The sequence below is a fragment of the Canis lupus genome, chromosome 19, assembly GCF_011100685.1.
Source record: "Canis lupus familiaris isolate Mischka breed German Shepherd chromosome 19, alternate assembly UU_Cfam_GSD_1.0, whole genome shotgun sequence".
Classification (NCBI taxonomy): Eukaryota; Metazoa; Chordata; class Mammalia; order Carnivora; family Canidae; genus Canis; species Canis lupus.
In genome coordinates this window covers 9070246-9093443 of record NC_049240.1, presented here as the reverse complement: position 1 = coordinate 9093443, position 23198 = coordinate 9070246, and the positions used below count along the sequence as shown (strand labels likewise).

The following is a 23198-nucleotide window of genomic DNA, read 5'->3' as shown; positions in this document are numbered from 1 at the left end:
CAGATAATTAGTCAACACCCATCGTTTACAGATTACTGTGCTAGATGCTTAGGGAGAGAGAGAAATAAAGAAAATAACTGAGATCTGTATTTTTTATACTAAACCTCATAGAAACATTTGAGTAATGTAAACTGACCATGCCAATAATCGGGATTCTGAAGAATGGTTTATGTTATTGAAAACTTTGGTGGCTCCAAACTACATTAATTAACCTCAGATTAAAACAGCAAAATATCGATAATCATAAGATAATAATAAAAAAAATGTGTGAAAACCTTTCTGGATAAATTTGCACAGAAATCTCTCTCTTTCACCAGTCAGATGCCCACATGCTCAAACACACACATATGGAATTGACAGTGAAGTATATAGTTAGAACTCTAGGATCAACCAACTTTGAGAGAAGTAAGTAGATGGCTGGAATATTATCAATATTCCTTTGAACACTTATAACGTATTAAGCATTATATTATGAGCTTTATGTGTATTGTTTTATTTAACATAAGAATACTATATGATAACTTCTTCTAACATTTTTATTCTAACAGATAAGGAAATTGATGGAATATACTTCCGAGTTATTAGGGAAAGATATAGAATTCAGACTTAGGATTCTTCATGCTATACCCATAAGTTCCCAATGAGTAGTTCTCAGACCTACAGCATTGACAACAGCAGAAAACCTTTAGAGAAGCAAATTCGTTTCTACACCTTATTACAACATTGAGCTTATTTCACCTGTATATTTTCATGTCCCCACCATTTCTATTTGTCTGACCACCACTACTACTATGTCCTATCATAACATTCCATACATACTTTAAACAAAGCGAAGGGGGAATTCCATCTTTAAAAACTAAACAGGCAATTTGGACAACACATTCTTGACAGTGGAATCTGGACAGCAGTTATCAGACACTGTAGTGGAAGTTCTCACTCTGCAGTATAAAAAGGACAGCCGATATCAACTGTTACGGAAATGAGATAAAATGGAAAATTTTAGCAAACTGTTTAAACTATTTCTTAAAGAAACTTGCTCCATTGTCATAGATCTTGAATAGCCTCTTGGTCAGTCATCTGGAAGCAATTCTTCACGTAATTGATGAACTTGGCTTCTACCTTGGGAAGAAAAGGATCTTTTTCTATACCTGCTTGCATTTTTGCTTTAATGTCTCTACAGGACTAGGTCCTTCTTGTGTTTTGAGAATTTTTTCCTTTTTTTTTTTTTTTTTTTGAGAGATTCTTGATTTTTTTGATGTTGGTGTTGATAGTTTTGAGTTTTTTCCACTCTGGTTTGATTTTTGTGTATTTTTGGCTCGAGTATCTCATGTAGATTTCTTTACTGAAGCCTTTTCTTCAGTTTCATCATCTTCCAAATCATCATCACCATCTTCATCGTCATCCTTGATCATCATTGTTGTTATCCATCATCATCTTCATCAGCAGCAAGTTTGACTTTTTTCTATGGAAACTTGTTACCATCTCCTAGATGCAGAACATTTTTCCAGATATACTAAGGACTTTCACATCCTCTTCTGCCATATCTTCTAACTCTACATCTTCCTCCACAGCCACTAAATGCTTTCCACCAACATGCCCAGTCTGTGAACCACCATTTGAATGTGAGACCACAGGCAGTGTTATTTCAAAGCCCCCAAGGGAAACTGTTGGCTGTATGGACATTTTCAAAGTTGTGAGTGTGATTTTAATTGGACTGCCTTCATAATTCATTTCCCCTGCTTCAACAATGTGCAATTCACCATTTTTACCAGTCCCTAAACTGACCATTCTTAAAGATAACTGGTGCTCATTTTCATCATTATCCAACTTAAAGTGATAATCTCTGTCAACCTTTAGTTCACAACTGAAAAGATAGTTCTGGGACCTCAGGGTGCTTATGTCCATGTCCATCCAATCTTCTACAGAATGGTGACACCCACTTAGGTGGGAGAAAAGGCAAATAGAAATAAAACACTACTGTTCCACAGAACAGATGCACAGGACAGCATCACATCAGGCCTAGAGAAGCAAAATTTTGAACCCCAACCAAAAAAATCTACTGAGTCAGAAATTCCTGGGTAAGACCCAGCGACCTATAATTTTAAAATTCCTCTGGTGATTCCAATGCATGTTGATGTGTGACTGTAATCACCAAAACTCATTATCTTAAACATAGCCCTACACTTAAAACAGATATTTGTGCTTGGTATCTGTGCTTGAAATAGTTGAAATTATTAGAGTACTCTCTTAGTCAGTTTGGGCTGCTGCAAAAACATTGATTTCTCATAGTTCTGGAGCTTGATATGTCCAAGATCAAGGTGCCAGCCAATTTGATGCTTTGGTGAAAGTCCTTGTCCTGTTGGCAGATTGCAGCCATCCTATTGTATGTTCACGTGACCTCTTTTTTTGTGCATGTGGAGACAGAGAAAGAGAGCTCTTGCGTCTCTTCTTACTCTTACAAGGGAACTAATCTCAACTTGAAGGCATCACCCTTATGACTTCATGTCAACTAAAATTACTCCCAAAAGCCCTCCCTAAATACCATCATGTTGGGGATTAGTGCTTCCACATGTGAATTTTGGAGAAACGCAAACATTTAGTCCATAACAAATTCCTAATACTATAATGGATTTCAACAATATGATAATTCCTAATTATGAGGCTGAAATACATCCTTACTGCAAAGCTTAAGTAGATCTTCCACTAATGGAACATTAAAAAAAGAAAAACCCTCTTGAAATTATTATGCAGATGCCACATTTAAATAGATTGTAAGAAAAAAATAATTAAAGGAATAAATCTGATTTTCACTCCAGCTGAATGAACAATGCTTTTTGTTATATCTAAAATTTCTTTACTTTTCTGGTAATGAATATAATATATTCTTCTTTAAAAACTGCATACAATTTTCTCATGGTACTATATATTTAGTGAAGATGAAAATCAAATGTTGTCATTGTCTTTAAAATGTAGTTGATTGTCGTATTGGAAAATTGTAGATAGAAATGTTTGAACTCTGAAAATCTTCAAAAGCAGAGAGTGATTTTCAATTGAAAAATTCAAAATTATAGGAAAATGAATGGAGATAAAACAAATCTTCAAAGGATTGTGTGCTTGATAGGTATATTAGTTTCTTAGGACTATCATAATTAATTACCATTGTTTGAGTGGTTTAAAGCAACAGAAATTTACTCTTTATAGTTCTGGAAGCCAGAAGTACAAAATGAGGTGTCAACAGCCACACTCCCTCCAAAGGATCTACGGGACAATTGTTCCTGTCCTCTCCAGTTTCTGGTGACTTTTGGAATTCTTTAACTCTACGAATCTCTGCCCCCACCATCCTGTGGCCTTCTTTACCTGTGTGTCTGGGTTCCTTTTCTCTTTTCATAATAGACACCAATCATTGGATTTAGATCCCATCCTAAATCCAGAATGATTTCATCTTGAAATCCTTTAAAAAGTACATCTTCAAAGATGCTATTTCCAAATAAAGTCACATTCTGAAACACCAGGTGGAAATGAATTACTGCAGAATAACCCAATACAGTGGGCAAAAAACTAAAAAGAAAATAGAGTTTAAAAGGTAAACTCCTTAATTACTTGCTTTTTTGTAGGAGATTATTCAAAACATTATAAAGTGGTATCGTTCATAGTACTTTGATTTATTTCAAGTAAATCATTGAAATTCCAGCCTTTATAAACAATATTCTTCTGAAAAATAAACATCATTTTGAACTTAAGCTATTTCAATCCTATGTTACTACAGCTCATTTATATAATCAGAAACATGGTTGGCCACAAAATACAGTTTAAATTTTATGGAATATTTTTGTTTTATTTAAGGTTATGGGTATTGTTAAGCAAATTTCAGGAGGAAAAAACCTGTTGTATTACTCTATATTCTCAAAATCCTCACAAGGATATTTTTTTTTTTTACAAGGATATTTTTAAATTTTGAATTCTTTTTTGTTGTCCACCCATAATAACATAAAGACTGTCTATTGTAAACCATTGTATGGGTAATGATATAACTTATAATTACTGGTTAAGGAATTCACTTTATATCCACAATGAAAATTTAAACAGCACATGTAGGTCTTACAATTTCAGATAGGTTTATTTATTTGGTAATAAGCCACAGATACTGTGAATAAGTTATGTATAACTCACACTGATAATAGGATTCATGTAATGTGTTTTGAGACACGCTCAACCATTATGCAAATTTCGGGGGATATAACTCTAAACAAAGGAAGGCACCAAAGAATTAACATGGCAATATAGAAGGCACAAAATTAAATGTCTCCAGAAGAAATGCAGGATTCCTTAAAATGTATAGAGCAGGTATAGAAAAAAGCAATAATGAAGACTGGAAAATTGGCAATTATATGCCCTACCTAATAACAGTGAAATGCAGAATATTTAAAAGAAATTTGGGACCATACAATACATCTGTCCACTGCCTTCATCCCGAGACACCAGAGTGCTTACAAATAAAAATAGGTTAGTAAAACCAGCAATCCCCATACAAAATGATCAATGTTGTATTAGGGACATGTATAGGAACAAATTCAGGAGTCAGGTAAGACTTTTCTGCAATAGTGGCATCTAAGGTGAAGGTTAAAGAGAGCATTTGGGTCTTGACAGAGTAATGGAGCAGAAGAACATTCCATTCAAAGAGTACAGTGTGTTAAATTACCTGAAGGCAAGTTCAGTTTACTGTATCACTGGGTTTTAGGAAGAATAATGCTAAAAGCTGAAGCTGGGAAGGGAAATAGGGTCCATATGAAAAGCCTAGTAAGCCATATAGAGTCTCACCCTGGGAACATTGGGGAGCCAATAATAGAGTTTACTGGGGATGTGACATGATCAGATTTGTACTTTAAAAATAATATTTTGGCTACAGTGTGGAAAATGGATTTGATTTGTGAGCACAACTGGAGGCAGAGACTCTAGTTGGAGGCTATTAGAGTAACTCAAGCCAGAGATGCTGGTGGCATGGACTGAAGTATATCAGTGGAAATGAAAAAGAAATAGACTGAAGTGAATCATATTTAGAAGACAGACCTGACACAATCTGGTGATGGATTATATGTGGGAGACAAGAAAAACGAGAAAGCAGAAGAAGTCTGATGATACATAGTTTCCTGGCTTGAATAGATGGGTAGATAACAGCGTCACTTTCCCTTAAGGAGTGAGAAGAGTTGAACATGCTAATCAAGATTACCATTTATCTCTTATTTTCCCCCATTCAGTTTCTTTCACAGCATAATTCCACAGCTCTAAATTCAGCCCGAGGACATAATACGAAAGTTGTGACTCTACATAATATGTTGCCAAAGTCAAAGTAGCACATTTCTTACATTTTATTTTCCTGAAATCAAGATATCTTCTAATTGGTGCCAAAATAAATTTGCCAGGCACTTGGCAGAGGAGCTGTGAGGAAAGTACCAGAGGGTGTGTTCTGGCAAAGTTACACCTGTGTGCATTTGCACTTGCTTTTCTCTAATGAGAGGAGTTAATAAGGATGCAGACATAAACTGAAAGTCATCTTGGAATCACCGAGAGTGTCCTCTATGAGAAGACCAAGTGGAAGAAGTTCCACCCAAGTTCCTGCATGAAGGCTACCACAGCAGGCCAAATCACTGAGTGTTGCCCCCTGCAGAGGATAAGTCTTTGGAGAAGAGGAAGCAAATTAAAGATTTCTTAATTTAAGATTCAAAACAGTCAAATAGCTTGACCTGTTTGGGGAGGGGGAAGATTATGGGAGGGCATTTTGTGGGTCTCTCATGTAGAAGTTGCTGGAAAAAAAAAAATCCTATTGCTAGCAGCCAGAAAGGAAAATATATGTGGATCTAAAAGCAGAATGTAATGACTACAATATCAAAGACTTATCAGACCTCAGCACCGAGAAAATGGCTGGGTTCTTTGAAGAACAATGTGGCCTGACTAGGATGAAACCAGTAAGACATCTTTAAGTCAGAGAAACCAGATTACCAATGTCTGGTACATATATAAGGTGGATTTAAGAAGCAATAGCAGAAGTCAGCTAGTCTGACCCTAGTATTTATTCAGTGTGTGAAAGTCAAATTGTGCCATCTGAAAGGCGCTGGAATCCTAGGTTACTGGAAAATTTACACAAAGATCCAAGCAAGCTATATAGGCTTCTTACTAATAGATTATTAAATATATCCAACCGTAATGAAAAATTGCTATTGTGTGTGCCCTCCAAATTTAAGTAGTGTATACATGTGCAATAAGTTATGGCATTCACACTGTCTGTATCAGAGTGAAGTGAGCAGTGCAAGGTGGTATATCTTCCACTGATTGTCATTGTAACACAATACATGGATCTGTAAGTTAAATGTTTGGCCCCAGATTGGTAACACAATAAAATGGATCTGTAATTTAAATGTTTGGCCCCAAATCTTGATGACAAAACATTAAAATCCTTTCTAAAAAAGATTACATTTTGATAATCTTAAAATGAAAAACTTAATTTAATTATAATTTATTTAAAGTCACAGACAACACATTATACACAAAGTAATTGCCACATATCTTGGAAGGTTTGGAATCCCCCCCACCCAGTAGAAGGTCTGTTGTTACTACTTCTTTAATTGTCAACTACTATAACCCTGACCATATATCTAAGGTCAAAATATCCGAATTTACACAAAACGTGCTTATCACTTAATGATCAACAGACAATGAAACCAGGAAAATATACTATGAGTTCAAACAAATATTAGTTAGGAGACCCTGGGTGGCTCAGTCGGCTCAACAACTGCCTTGGCTCAGGTCATGATCCCAAGGTCCCAGGGATGGAGGCCTGTGTTGGATTCCTGCTCAGCCCCTCTGCTTGCACACACACACACACACACACACACACATGCTCTCTCTAATAAATAAATAAAATATTTTTTAAAAAAGATTTTATCTATGAGAGACACACACACACACACACACAGAGAGAGAGAGAGAGAGAGGCAGAGACATAGGCAGAGAGAGAAGCAGGCTCCATGCAGGAAGCCTGATGTGGGACTCGATCCCGGAACTCCAGGATCACACCCTGCCTGGGCCAAAGGCAGGTGCTAAACCACTGAGCCACCCAGGGATCCCCAAAATAAATAAAATATTTTAAAAATATTAATTAAAGACAAAATAATATATGGGTAGTTACGTTGTGAATGATTGGTTGCTTAAAAGTATAAAATCACATGCACAGGTTATAAAATATAGTGTGGCCATGTCGATGTGTTTAGGGGATTGAGAAGACTAGAACCAGACTATAAAAGAAGCTCGATTGCCAATCTTTATCGTGATATGAATAAATACAAGATTTTCTGTAGTTCTAAAGGTTTTGTATGTACATATTCTATGCAAGGTTAACATTTCTCCTACTAAACTACTTTTAAAGTGATACTATGTCTACAAAAATAAATGCCATCCTAGAATTAAGAAATTCTGGTCACATCTGTGTTTCCTTTAAGAAATAACTACTGGAGATTTCTTTCAGGCCAAAATGGGTTTTATTTTTAATTATCTCAACAGAAACTGAATCTATAGTCAGGGTTCTCCAGAGAAACAAAATGAGGAAGAAATTATATACATCAAATCGATTATAAAGTATTACCTCACAATTATAGATGCAAAGAAATCCCACCATCAACTGCCTACAAACTGGAGGCTCAGGAAAGGCATGGTGTAATTCAAAGGACTAAATGCCATTGGTGTTGATTACAGTCTGGGTCCGAAGGCTTGACAACTAGGATAGTATAAGTTGGATCTGTAAGCGCAAGTCCCAGTTTGAGGGAAGAAGCCTGATGTTCCAGCTCAAACCTTCAGGCAGAGAGTGAATTCAATCTTTCCCTACCATTTTGTTCTATTCAGACCCTCAATGGATTGGATGATGCCAACATTGAGGAGAGCCATCTGCATATTCAAATGGCCAATTCAAATGCTTATCTTTTCCAGAAATATCCCTCCAGACACACTGAAATAATACTTAATCAAATATCTAGGCATCTTGTGCCCCACTCAAGCTGACACATAAAATTAACCATCACCCTGAGACTCCAAAGGAGTTTCTTATATTAAAAAGTCACAATACTTGTACCTCTTATGCAATCAAGTGTGCCTAGGGATGAAGAAAGACACAGAAAGTTCTGGATTTAACTACAGACTTTACAAGGTATGCAACAAAATAGAATTACAGTATCTCAAATCCTTATCTTGCTCAAATACTTTTCACTTTCTTTAAACAACTATATTGCTTTCAGGCTGCAAAAACCCCAATAAAGGATTGTATCCATATTAAGAGCTCAGAGAACCCACTTTTTCATTTCACCCAAGCTTCCAACTTAAATGGTATGTATCAAGGAAGTCTTTCTTGACTTCCCAATTACACACACACAGACATACACACACAGGCTCTCCCCACCCTCAGCCACACCCTTACATATTATCTTACTTTATTTAGCTTTATAAGAATCATTACTACTCAAGATCATTTTAAAATCTATGTATTAACTTATTTATATTTTGTCTATTTATTAAGATGTTGACAGAATGAGAGAATGACCATGATTTATTGGCAGTGTCCAATATGTGAAGAATAGAACCAGATATACATTAAGAACTCAATGTAAAATTTATTGCATATGTGATTCATCAGTTTGTCCCATCAAAAATGTCCTTGAAAGTAACTATGTATTATAGTCCTTGAAGGAAGAGTCATTGAAAAGAAATATGGCCCTAGAAAAATACTTTTTATTTGGACAAGCAAATATTGGGAAATATTTACCAATCTTGGAAAGAATTGGCAATGGCCATATGAATTTAACTAATGGCAATATTAAAGTCTGTTGTCTTGCTTATTTTTGAGAAAGCATGTTAATATTTAGCTTTTCTATTTCAGTTCTAGCTTTCCAGTTGCTTCTTCACCCCATCATTGCTCTCAATTATTTATGTCTTTATACCATTTCTTTTTTTTTTTTTTTGTAAAGATATATTTCTTTATTTTAGAGAGAGAGAGAGAGAGTGGGGAAGAGGGGGGGAGGAACAAAGAGAGACAGAGAAAATCTTAAGCAGACTCCCTGCTAAGCACAGAGCCCAACACAGGGCTGAAGCCCAGGACCCTGCGATCATGACCTGAACAGAAACCAAGAGTTGGACACTTAACCAACAGAGCCACCCAGGTGCCCTGTAGTGTTTCTTAGCAGGAAACTAAATTTTTCCCTGATGTTTAAAAGTGTCACTGGCTAATTTAGATAAAGGGCTTATATAAGAAACTATTATTTTCATTTATGAGTATTTCCCTAGATTTAAGGACTTTTTCTTTAGCTTTGGCTTCTTAGAGAGATTCTCTCTCTTTCCTTACCTTTGAAAGTACAACATTCATATGTAAATCAATGATATGATTATGTACTTAGAGAAAAACAACTCTTATAAATACAGAATAAAATACGAGAATAATGGGAAGAGGGAGACAGGGCTAAAATAATCTCTGATTTTATAAATTAGCATTAGTCAGAAAAACTCCATTAAATGGTTTACTGAAGATGGAGATCTGAATATGGAGGAGGTACTGAATCACTTATTGTGTTATTGGATGTAACTGACAGAAAAAAAAGTTTGTAAATTTTGTCAATTTAGCAGAAGATTAAAAATATGTTTTTTTGACCTAGGCCACATGAATTCACGATAAATATAAAACTAAATATGGGTGATATCGTGTTAGGTGCGGTGGAGGATTTTTAAAAGAGCTAAGATATGTATCCTGCTTTCAAAAATCATAGATCCATGGATGAAATCAAGAGTGGTGTGTAAAAAGAGAAATACCCAAATGTCAGGGGGTGTTCAGAGACCAGAGATTACTTCTAACTGCAAAGATTAGGAGAGGTTTAGTCAAGCTAACTACATTTGTTCTTGTCCAGAAAAGATAAATATGACTCAGACATTTGGCTGTGGGATGTGTGTAATCTGGCTAGTGGGAACAATATGAATAAGATACATAATTTGGTGTATATATGTACACTGATGAAAATTCTACTTGCTGAAGTTTGAGGTTTGAGAAAGAGAATAGACAGGTGGTACTAGAAAGTCTGTATGCAATAGATCATATAAACCTTGAGTGGGAGTAGAATTTTATTTGATTGGTGATGGAAAGCCAGGGGACATTTTTCCATAAGGGCATGGCATGGGCATTGTTTTACTTTAGGGAAAAATGCTTAATATCACTGCAGTGGATATGGAACATGAGAACACCATAGACAAGATAGTAGAATCTTCTGAAGCAGAAACTTGACAATAAGCTTAGAACTAAAGTATAGATGTCAGAGATTCTTAATGAAGGATGAAGAAACTTGGCAAAGAAGAAAAAATGAAAGCAAATTATAAGTGATTTAGAGTTATGATAATGCCTAAAACTTTTCATAAAATCACTACATATATGCAGTTTATATCACTACTTATACCCATATTGTATATTATCCCTTATTTGGGATTTGTCTAATGTTGCTTTGTCTTTTTTTTTTTCATGATTAGAATGGGATTATGAATTTTTAGGAAAAAGACCAAAGAAGTAAAGTGTTATTTTTATCACATCATATCAAAGGCACTGCTATGGATTGAATGGTGTCCCCCCCAAAAAAAGATAAATTAAAATCCTAGCTCCTCAGTACCTCAATGTGTGATCTTATTTGGAAATAGGGTTCTTGCAGAAGTAATTAGTTAAATTAAAATGGGGTTATGTATGCACATTATTTATCAACCAAAAGAGCTTCTAATGGCCAAACATGGAACGATACGAGCCACAAAATAATGTATTACTGTATTATAACCAAAAAATATTTTAAAATTCCCATGAGTTTATAGTGATATAACTAAATGATTGATTGCACGAGTGACTAAGATACATGAGGAGATTTGACAAATCTCCTATACAGAGGAATTCGAAATAATGTATGTATATGCTCCATCTACAAGAAGGTGGACCAGAACTCCCCATTCCTTGCATGTGGGTTATCCATAGTGACTTCTTTCAAAAAGTGCAGGATAGAAAAGGGGAAAAATGAGTAATTTAAGGTTGAGAAACCTGACAAACACTACCTGTGCCTGGTGATCAAGGTTAATAACAATAGCGATAAATAATATGAATAGTATGCACCCATATTAGTTTCCTAGGGATGTTGTAACGAAGTGCCATAGATTGAGTATTACATTATATAAATATAATAAATGTATTGTTTCACAGTTCTGAAGTCTAGAAATCTGAAATCAAGGCATCATCAGGGCCATGTTCTATTGAAGTTTCAAAGTCTCTAGGGGATTCCATGCTTTTCTTAGCTTCTGGTGTCCCTGGCAATCCTTGTCATTCCTTGGCTTATAGCTGCATAACTTTGATTTTTTATTTCATCAGCACATGGTGTTTGTTCCTCTGTGTCTGTTTTCACCTGGCTGTCTTCTTAGAAGGATACTAGGCATATTGGATTAGGAGCCCCTCCTACTCCAGAAGGACACATTTTAACCAATTACCTTTGCAACAAACCTCTTTGCAGGTAAGATCACAAATTTTGAGATACTGAGATTAAGGACTTTGTTTTTTTTTGGGGGGTGGGGGGAGGGAGATATAATTCAACCCATATCATGGCCCTTGATATAATGTGATGAAAATGGCACTTTAATTTTGTGGTTTTCCTTCTAAAAAACCATAATCCCATTTTAATCATTAAAAAGCAAAGCAAAGCAAAACAAAACAAAACAGAAAAGTCACAACTGAAGGATTTCTTTACAAAATACTTGACCAATATTCCTCAAAACTATAAAGGTCATGAAAAATACAAAAAGTCTGAGATACTGTCACAGTAACAAGGAGCCTAAGGAGACCTGTAATTCAGTGTAATATGATGTCTTACACATAATCCTGGAACACAAAAGAACATCAGATAAAACTAAGGAAATCTAAATAAAATATAGACTTAAGTTAATATATTAATATTAGCTTATTAATTGTAACAAATGTGTCATAATTAATATAATATGTTAATAATACTAGAAACTGTGGGACAGATGAGAATTTTTACACTATCTTTGGAATTTTCTCTGTAAACCTAAAGCTGTTCTAATATAAAACATTCATTTAAAATATATTCACTATTACAATTCAAAAATGCGGTAACAAATGTAAAATGCTTTGCGCAATGCATTACATATAACAGATGCTATATAGTAGCCATTATTTATGTAAGTTTCATTGGATTTGCAAATATTAACATAAAAATTGAATAATAATTAACAACAAATGAAATAAATCCACATTTGCGATGTCAGCCTCCTCTTCCCTGTTTTTAATATAGCATGCTAAATGTGTATCTCCTGCTGGGATCTAAAATGAGTGAATATGGCTTAGCAGTTTTATAATTTTTTGCTAGTCTTCAGATTGCTATTGTCAAAGTTAATAGTTTAAGTAAAAGCTCTGTCTTCATTATAACAAATGAAAGTGATTTACAATTATATAAATCCATTAAATTTAATAATGCTTTAAATTTCTGGATAAAGAGACCCAATTTCCATATGCTGACAAATGGTCTGGATCAAGAAACTCAAAGTAATTATAGATACTGACATTCCGTTGGGATATTCATGGATCTATATGATCCATGTTGCTCGATTCATGTAGTTTAATGGCGATTCTTGAGTTTTCATGAAGAATATTCTCCTTAATAGAGACTCCAAGCCTTTATTTTGGAAGTACAGAAGATGATCTTGTGGCTTTAGGACTCTGATAAAGAATTGAAGGTTCAGTGCAGATCACTCCTTGTTGTGGTCTACAGAATCTTATAACATCTGCCAATCTTTTTTCAGATAGCCCCCTTCTCCCTCACTGAGTCTGTTTCAAAATTACAAAGCTCATGTCTAATCCTCAAACACACCAAATCATCTCCTGCCTCAATTCAGGGCTTTTGCACTCTTTTTTTTTTTTTTTTTTTTTATTTTTTTATTGGTGTTCAATTTACTAACATACAGAATAACACCCAGTGCCCGTCACCCATTCACTCCCACCCCCCGCCCTCCTCCCCTTCTACCACCCCTAGTTCGTTTCCCAGAGTTAGCAGTCTTTACGTTCTGTCTCCCTTTCTGATATTTCCCACACATTTCTTCTACCTTCCCTTATTTTCCCTTTCACTCTCTTTGAAATAGTTTTCCTCCTGCTGGCTCTCTTCCCTCTGCCAGGGTTACCCTCAGTGAAGACTTCCTTTCCACTCCCTTTTAAAATTCTGGTGCCACTCTCACCCTAATCCCTAACCCCTTCCCCTTCCCATTCATTTTTCTCTGACATTGATCTTCATTTGGAGTCCTATAGTTTTCTAATTCTAGTTTACGGATTGTCTCCTTTCACTAGATTGAGAGCAGTAACTTTGGCCTGTTTTGTTTTCTCTTCTAACCTGGTGCACAAAACACTGCCTGGCAAATACAAGATATTTAGCAAATAATTGCAGAATAAAAGAATAACAACACAAAATTAATGAATTCATTATTTAATGAATTCATTATTTAATTCATTATTTAATTAATCCATAATAATATTCTTTAGTCTTATTTTCAAACATAATTCATTGTTTTGCCTAAATAGGAAATCATAATCAAGTTTTACACTGTATATATAAGCAGATTCAACATTCATATAAAATCATAGAAATTTCAAATATTCATGGAGTCATTATAAATGTTATAAGGGAACAATTATAGTCTTAAATATGATATGATCTACTAAATCTCAAGGATACAAAGACCCTATAAGGACAATACATTCCTCTTCATTTTTAAAAGCATCTTATTGGTAACTGAAATAAGATGGTTAAATATATCTCTGTAATCTATTATTTATTTATTCTAGGTTATAGTCCATTATTTTCAGTTGGGGATTTTACATACCCTTGAGTTATTAACATAATAGACTATAAGGATTTCTCTGGCAACATGTTGGTAGGAGATTACCCATTTATATAATAAAATAAAATACCATAATTTTCATTAACATGTCATGATTCCAGTAATGCACTAAAACCCTCATAAAAACATTAATTTTGATGTATGGCATAGATAAGGACCAGATAATAAACACGGAATGAAACAGTGTAAATGATTTAGATCTATGGATAGCCTCTAAATTAGCCATCAACTAAGAAAGAAAAAAAAGTATAAAGACATTAGTGTGATTAAATAAATGTGGATGTCTCCTCAGGAACTAAACACATAAAAAGGCTGTAAGCATGTATGTTGCATGAAAAAGTCTTACCATTTACCTCTATAATTGTATATATTATTTATTGTCAATAATATTGGTCATTACACAGTATAGATTCAATTACATAAATAAAAATAAGAAATTTTTCAAAGCTGCTATTACCTGAGGTTTTTTTTTTTTTTTTTTTTCCTTCTGGCACATTATTTGCTACATTCCAGTTCCTTAAATATATATTCATTCTTTTCACTCTACCTTTTGAACTAGTTAAAACCCAATCATTTGTGCAGTTTGCCTGCAGGCAAGGAAAAGAATACACAGACTTTCTCCCTGCATTTTATGCTTTGCTGATGGCATTTATCTCCATAACTAATATTTATTGTATTTTCATGTTTATAAAGATGGCATAAATTACTTAAGAAACTGTTTTTAATTAAAAAAAGAATTAATGTAAAACACAACTATAGATACTCCCCCAGATTTAGCTTTTACGAACATTTTGGATTTTCTTCAAAAAAATATTTTAATGACTGCATAACATTTAATTATGTTTAACTCATTCTTCACGGTTTTAAATGCTGCCTATATTTTTAACATTATACATAATATTAGAATTAAAATCCTTGGACTTTGCCTAATTTGAGTGCCTCACAAAACAGAGCCAGGAGGAAGGCCTGGGTGCTTGTACTTCCCAGGGTAAGTGAACTCAGGGAGCAGGGGAGGAGGGTGGGAGAGAAGGGAGCTAGGGAATGGAAAAGGCAAATAAAAAGGGAGTTATAGATTTAATTCCTGTGGACGGCTACACTCAATGTCTCCGTCAACTGTGCAAGACCTGTGTGAGATATATCCCCAGAATTGTCCCTCCAAGCACAAGTGGAAGATGTATTCGTTTTGCCCCCTGCCTCTCTCACTTCCTAGTTGCCCTGGATCCCAGCTGAGGCAGCTGAGCTGAGGTTTTAGGAAGAGGCCTGGGGCAACAGAGCAGAGGCCACAGTGAGCGTGTGAGCTGTCAGCCTGTCACACACATTCTCCAGGAGTTGCAGCAAAAATGAAAAGTGCATCCTTGGAGTGGCAGCAGGCAGGGACACCTTCTCCAGCTCCGGCCCAGGGGCAATAAATAAGTCAGGTGGCATTGGCGCTCCCCCCTCACCAGCTGGGCCATTGCAACTGTCCCCGCCACCTCATGGTGGCAGTGGCGACTACTGAGAGACCTGGGACCCTCTGGAGCATATTTAACAAATATGCCAGGTTCCAAGCTTTCCCCCTTCTACTCAGACCTTCCTCTTAGCATGAGGACATGGCATTATTTCTCCCATCTTAGGGGGAACAAAAAATCCCTCTTGACCCTTTTTACAACTATCACTGTTTCTCTCTTTCCTTTGCAGCTAAACTGAGAGGTTTTTCATTCCCCACTCACTGGCTCAAATCCCTCTCCCATTTTCTTTTGAAAGTATTTCAGCCTGGCTTTTGCTACTAATCCATTGAAACCTCCATTGTCAAGTTCACCAATTACCTTCCTGCCGCTAAATCCAATCTCAGAACTCATCTTATTTGACCTATTAGTAGTGTTTGACACAACTTTGTGTCTTCTTTTCCCTTGAAAAATGTCTTCACTTGACTTAAAGGATTATTTCCTGTGCTCCATCTCAGGCTGGTAAGGTGCTTTCTCCCCAACTCTCCCAATGTTAACATTGGTGTGACTAAAGCCCCAAGTCTTTGGGGCCCATGTATCTTTCCCATGGATAGTCTCTTTCTTGATCCTCCCTTACAGTTCCTGGATGTAAATACCATCAGCATGCTAATAATCCCTAAATTTATATTTTTATCAAAACCTCTATGCTGGCATCAAAAATCATGTATTCAGCTATCTAGTAGGCATATGGGATTTATCAAAAACCTAACTCCTAACTCTTATAACAAACAAACAAGTAAACAAAATATCTCCTCCTCCCAATGACTTCCACAGTTTAGTTAAACGTTTTCTCTAGTCTTCCAATTTTTAGGTCACATTTTCTCCATGTGTCTTCTTTTGTCTGTACCCATAAGGCCTTCTATGTCCATCCCAAGACATGTCATTTCTAGGCCACCTTGGTCCAAGTCACTTATCACTAAGATTGTTACAAATCTCAGAAGTTGTTTTCCTTCTACTTTGTTTAATTCCCCTTTAACCTATTCCACACAAAGCAATCACAGTGATCCTGAAAAAAAAAAAAAAAAAAAAAAAAAAAAAAAAAAAAACATTAATCGGAGTATGTTCTCCCGCTCAATGCCCTCCTGTGGCACCCTATATGTCTCTAAATGAAAGCTGATTATCTTACAGTGGTGACGCTTCTATGGGTATACACAATCTAACATCTTTTCTATCCTTTCTATCCAGGCACACACAAACTATTACCCTCCTCATTTTCTTCACAGAAATCTCTAGCTCTTCCTCAAATAAGAGCTCACAGGGATCCCTGGGTGGCGCAGCGGTTTGGCGCCTGCCTTTGGCCCAGGGCGTGATCCCGGATACCCGGGATCGAATCCCACGTCGGGTTCCCGGTGCATGGAGCCTGCTTCTCCCTCTGCCTGTGTCTCTGCCTCCTCTCTCTCTCTCTGTGACTATCATAAATAAATAAAAATTTGAAAAAAAAAAAAAAAAGAGCTCACAGGGTATATTCAGATCTTAAATGGATTTGCATTTTTGCATTTTTTTTGCATTTTTTCCCTCTCTGCCTAAAATGCCTTTTCACGGTTTGCCTACCTGAGTCACTTTCTCAATATCTTTCATTACTTTGACTTCCCTATTTAAATTTCCACCACCATTTCTTTGCTGCCATTCCGCCCTCCTTCCCTTTATTATTACTTTTCCCTAATACCTATTACCATTTAACATACCATATGGTAGACCTATTCTCTTTTATGGTTTCTCTTTTTACATCATTGTAATTTTCTTCAAAAAAGAAATTGTTGACCATTTTGATATTGGTTATATTTCAGTGATAATGATAATATACGGATTATGTTAAGTAAGCATTTAATAAATAGAGTAAATGTCGAATCAACATATAACTTGTCACCTTATTCTACATAGATTCAAAGTTTGGAGATAACCCATAGTAATATTTAATGAATATTTTTGCAGTAAAGAATAAATAAAATTTATATTTTAACACATTTTTATTGGTAGATTACTATTAGTCAGACTCTCACTTTTTAAATAGAAGTAAGTCATGGTTGATTTCTTTTCAAATTGAGACATCACTAGGAGCCTGAGTTCTTGCACTTTCTGTAAATATCTCTCTACATGTCTTCTATGTCTCAGCACTTTCTGTGGAGATATGGTGCCAACATTGATGTAGAGAGCAAAATTATGCTTTCTGAGAAGAAAAACACCCTTCTACAACACATCTGCCATGTTACTGCATGTTGTGAAAAGAATCCACAGAGCCAAAATGAAGTAATACAAATAATAAGATATGATGCACAGTTTTTTTTTCCCTCAATCTTTGCCTCCAAGGTAAATATGGAAATGAAGAAAAATCTGACTTCATGCTCTTTAAAATTTCTCTATAAAATCATTATTGGATGCCAACAGTATTCTTGTCCATGTTTTGGTAGTTTCCTTTCTCATTCTTTATTGAACGACTACCATGTGTTAGATACTTATGACAAAATTCGCTATTTTGTTAAGGCCCTTTCTAAAATTACCACTCAATTTTCTTGTAAGAGGCAAATGAGATAACTGACAATTTACTCATCCAGTGAGGAGGTGAAAACATAATAATAGACAAAAGGATATCTAAATATCCTTTTAAATCATTTTCTTAGCATAATTCTACTTCATTGTTTATTATTTTTTCAACTTTAATAAAATGTGCCAAGAATCATTAATTAAATATTCCAGGTGTTTTGAATTTTCAAATATTTTCTTTAGTGTTTTAGAGCAAGACAATTTGAACATGTTGAATATCCAAAAACAAATGTCAAGCACAATTTCATCAAATACTAAGTTGTCTCTACAATAATATAAAAGCTATTCTCTCCAATAAGATTGTTTGTTTGAAGTGTGGACTTCAAGGATTTTTTTTTTTATTGAATATTTAATTGCCTGAGCTAAATTTGTCATTACATTTAGCAAGTTGGCTGCTTAAATCTGTCTTAGAAGAACTTAGAAACTAATCAATAACAGTAAAAATAAAAACATTCTAATGATTTAGCATTTCTTCTGAGTAAAACTAATAGAAATCGGATTATATGAACTGTGATTTTCATTAAGCTGAAAAATCCATTTATTTTTTAAAGGAAGAGCTAATGCTTTCCATACGAATCATCAAACTTTAGATAGTATTATAATGCAAAAATATAACCCAAAGCATATTGAGTTTTGAATTACAATTTGAAGAAAATTATTTCTAGATGTTTAGAAACTAATATGTTAAAATAATGAATTCCAGAATATTATCATTTACCAATCATATACTTAAATGAAAAATTCTTTTGTCTAATGTCATACATCTAGTTTGCATAAATGAATTATGCATCAACTATGAAAATACTGAATTTTGTAAAAGTAAAGCTAATAATGTCCTTTTCAAAACACATGTCCTCTCTATAATTATTAATTTATTAAAGTTAATAATGCTAAATTTTATCATATTCTGTTTAAATTAAATTTCATTTCTATTCTACTTCAAAATACAAGACTACTAAAAGATTGCCAAATATTTTAATGTGTTTAATTTATTTTGCTAATTAGGAAAATAATACTCCAATATTTCAAATGCTGACCTTCCAACTCTCAGTTAAATGATATACTAAAAGCAAGTTCTTTATTTAAAATGAGATTTATAATCCTCTAAATGCATTGCTTACAAGGTTTTCAACCTGAATTAGTTCAATTAAAAAAAAAGGCTTAAGTTTAAAGCGTATACACATATACAGATTAAAAAGGAATTGCAATAAATAAAGCAATCAACGATTTTCTTCCTTCAAATCCAAGCAGTTTAAAAATAATCTCTTTCTAGCATCCTGCTGTTACTCATCTGATTCATCGGATATGCTAGTTAAGATAGTTACTACTTAGGTAATGTTCAAGGAATCCTCATATGTGTCCTTCTAATTTTTCCTTTCATCTTATATCTGAGATAAGCAGAACAAGACTTGCTTTATTATCACTGTTTATGAGAGCAAAAGCTAGATGTGGAGATATCATTTGCCAAATCCAATATTAGAACCCATAGGTGCTTAGCACTAGTAACTAATTCCTGTGTTGTCTCTGGAATTTGAGTACATAAAATATAAAAATAAATAGGTCATCATATACCATAAACTCGATCACAGTTTACATAATTTCTCATTTTAGACACTTTTTTACTGCTTACAAAAGTTTACCATACTATGCTCCTTTTTGAAACTGTTCACTATGATAGTAAATATCTGCTATGTTTCCAGGGCAGTCTAATTTAGGAAAATACAGAAATCAAATTAATAGTCTTTATCTTCTCATGTCTCAGCACATATTCAAATATCATTTCCTTAGCTTTTGAATATTCTTATAGTACATTTGGTGTGGTAAGGTTTATGCATATAATGTAAGACGAGGTCTTCTTTTTTGACTCCAAGGAAAATTTAAGCTGGTGTTCAGCAGACCCGCCCAATTATTAATACTGCCCAATGACATTCCCTTTCTGACTATAAACTTAAGAGTCAAGAACTCATACTTGATTTATATGTAATGAAGGGACTGGGTTGATAAGCATCCTAGTTATTGAAGAGTGTTCAGAGAGAGTGATTTGAATTGAGCAGGAGTGGATAATTGAACCCACTTCATGGCAAAAAGAAGACATGTCGATAAGGTTTCATAAGTTCACTTCCTTGCTGATGATTTAGATGCTTGTGCAATGTACCTAGGCAACCATTTTGTGCTGATTTTCCTCTTTTTTTTTTTTTTTTGTTTTCCTCATACCACCCCCTCCTGGTCAGGCTTCCCTATCATGTGTCCCATATATTGTCATCCTAAATTCCAATGATTCAGTTTCACACCCAATCTGGCAAATTTCTGCCTCTATTCTTTTCTTTCCAGTGTTTTGTATAATATAAATGCTATTTATTGCTTCCTTCATTATTTACTGCTTAAGTCTCAAAATCCTTCTATTTTCCCAGAAACCTTCTTGGGAAAGATGTTTTGGTTTCCATTTGCCTCCTCCTCCTCCCACATTGAACCTAGCTACTGAGTTGCATTTTTTTAGTCAACTTACTCTCCTGAGGTATCTGAGTTGATAAAGGGCAATTTCCTCTTCCCGCCTAGATTTTGTCACTGGGTCTGACAAACTGGTATAAGACAGATTAACAAAAGAAAAACATACCGATTTTATTTGATAATTTTACATTCACACAGAAATCTTCAGAAGGAAAATGAAGACTCAAAAGGGCAGTCAGGACTGAGAGTTTATATACTTTTTTTTTTCTTTAACAAAGAATTGATCCATTTTTAGAAAAGTGACAAGACAAATGGGTTTGGGCTAGGGCAGTAAATGTGGGAAAGGGACTAGGAAATATATGGGGGAAACCAATGAAAGATAAGGATTGTTTTAGTAAGGTTGTTTGTACAGATCCATCAACTCAGTATCCAGTGATAAGAATGTTCTCTTCCTGGTACAGGAAGGACATCTTTCTCATGGGAAATTTTATTATGTGTTTAGGTAGAAACCAGAGGTCAGAGAATGCTTCCTGCAACTGCTGTTTCTCAAGTAACATTAGCTCAACATAATCAATATGCAAAGTGTCATTTGGAGATTGGCATGATCCCCTGAAGAGGATCAATGATTACATTTAAATGTGCCTCAATGGAAAGCAAATTGAGGTAGATAGAAAGACTGATAACTGGATTATTTCTTACACCCCTTCCTATCCATTTTACAAGACTTCCTGCCTTTCTTTATCTCATAACTAGATATAGTGTCTGGTGCAAACTTAAGTGAACTTGCAAACTGGAAAAAAACTTTGAAACTCCGGTTTCCTTTTAGAAAAGTTTTCCTTGAATTAAAGAGAATGCACTTGCTCAATTAAATGTGTTCTATAATGCAATAGAAATAGTATCGACCGTTAATTCTAACAACTGAGCCTCTGCCACTTATAATTCATTAAATTAATAATTTTAATACATTAAAACAGTAATATATGTATATCTTAATATATGCATATATTAATGAGATAGTATTAAATATATTTTAAAGATTATGAAAGTGGTCAATTTATTTTTCTCAGAGTAATGGTCCAACGAGCATTATAGTTAAAATTTGAACGCAGGCATTTCTTACTTCAAATCCTTTTTTTATATCATTAAAGTATGCTTTTTTTTCTCTCTTATTAGTCTGAAACCTTCTCATAACAACCTTATCAGTACTCTAGGCAACGTATATATTTAGAAGAGAAGCTGTTCCAACAGACTGAAGGTAGATAGATGTCAATCCTTTCTTGACTATTCAGTGAGAAATCCTCCCTCATTTTAAAACAAATTTGCCACCCATACATCAGGATTACCTTCTTAATTTTAAGAATATGTCTTAATAGAATTTTGAACATGTTGAATTTAAATAGGATGTCTGTACATTTGCCAAATTCTTATCCAAAAATTATTTTTCTGTAGAAGGTTTAGCATACAAAAGTTATAGGCCAGTTCAGAGTCTCTCCTTATTTTTAAAATTAACTATTCTCCATATGGAGATATCTAAAAACATACATTTACATGAGGTCTTGAGATAATCCAAATGGTAGAGTCTGAGAGCTGGCAGTGAGGTGAATGGATTTTTTTAAGAGTTCTAAAGGAATAATTCTTCTCATGACTAATTTTAATTTTAAATCAGACAAGCTTGAATGACTATCAAAGCACATTGAAGGAAAGTCCAACATGGGCGTATTTTCTAAGATAGTAGAAGGTCATTTCAAAGATCTTGCTTCTAGGATAGTTATAAACAATTTGGTTTTCATCCATAAAGAGGTTTCTTTTAAACAGAGTATTAATTTAGCAGATTTTATGAAAAAAAAGTAGTGGCAAATACTCATATTATAATTGTGCTATGGTCTATATGAGATGAAACTTCAATTCTATTTTGCATTATCTTGTTCTAACTTTACTAGTCAAATACAAATAACATTTGTACTACTATTACCACTATTAACAATAAGATCCAATTCATGTAATCCGAGTGTACATGGTATCAGAAATACAGTTAACCAAGATATGTTATAAAATTAAACTTTAGTCTTTTATGAAGGTTCCTTTTTGAATATCACAAATTTCTTAAGCTTCTAAATTTTTCCATAACTTTTGAAAATATATTCAAATGTTAACATTGTATAAAACATACTTTCCACCTAATGTTCCTAAATTTCTGCTTTTTTATGACATTTACCATGTCAGAGGAATGTGATATCAACCTACATTTTATAATCACTTAGATATGTAAATTTTCAATCCATTTCCTTGATAAAGTAAAATATGTGAACTCCAAGTGAGGAAAATGTTTATATAGGAAACCAGTAACTTAAATTCTCTGCAACTCATCAAGGTAATATATGGATCAAGGTGTTAAAGCAACTAACAATCTACGGTTTTCTAGGAAAGGGAAAGCCACTTTGAGGAAGAAAAGTATTTGCTTAAAAAAAAAGAAAAGTATTTGCTTAGAGACTTCTTTAATAAATATAGATTTAATACATCTCAAAAATATTTGAAATCGGGAAATAATACGATAATATGGATGGTACATCCTTTCAATGTCACGTGAGGTGAAGTCCATCCAACGATCGTTTGGGAAAATGTACTTATCTAAATTCACTGTTTCTTACTGCTTAAAGTTCCCAGACTTATTAAAATTACATGATAATTTGTAGGTTTTTGTTCAGTAGTGGTACCGAATGATTCTCAGTAAAACAGATGACTCCAGGGATCCCTGGGTGGCGCAGCGGT

The 23198-nt window shown here is 34.4% G+C and overlaps 1 pseudogene; it reads right to left on the bottom strand.

The window, feature by feature from the left end:
- Positions 1–964: 964 nt before the first annotated feature.
- The window catches only part of LOC119877287, a 155744-nt pseudogene continuing 133510 nt past the window's right edge, over positions 965–23198 (bottom strand).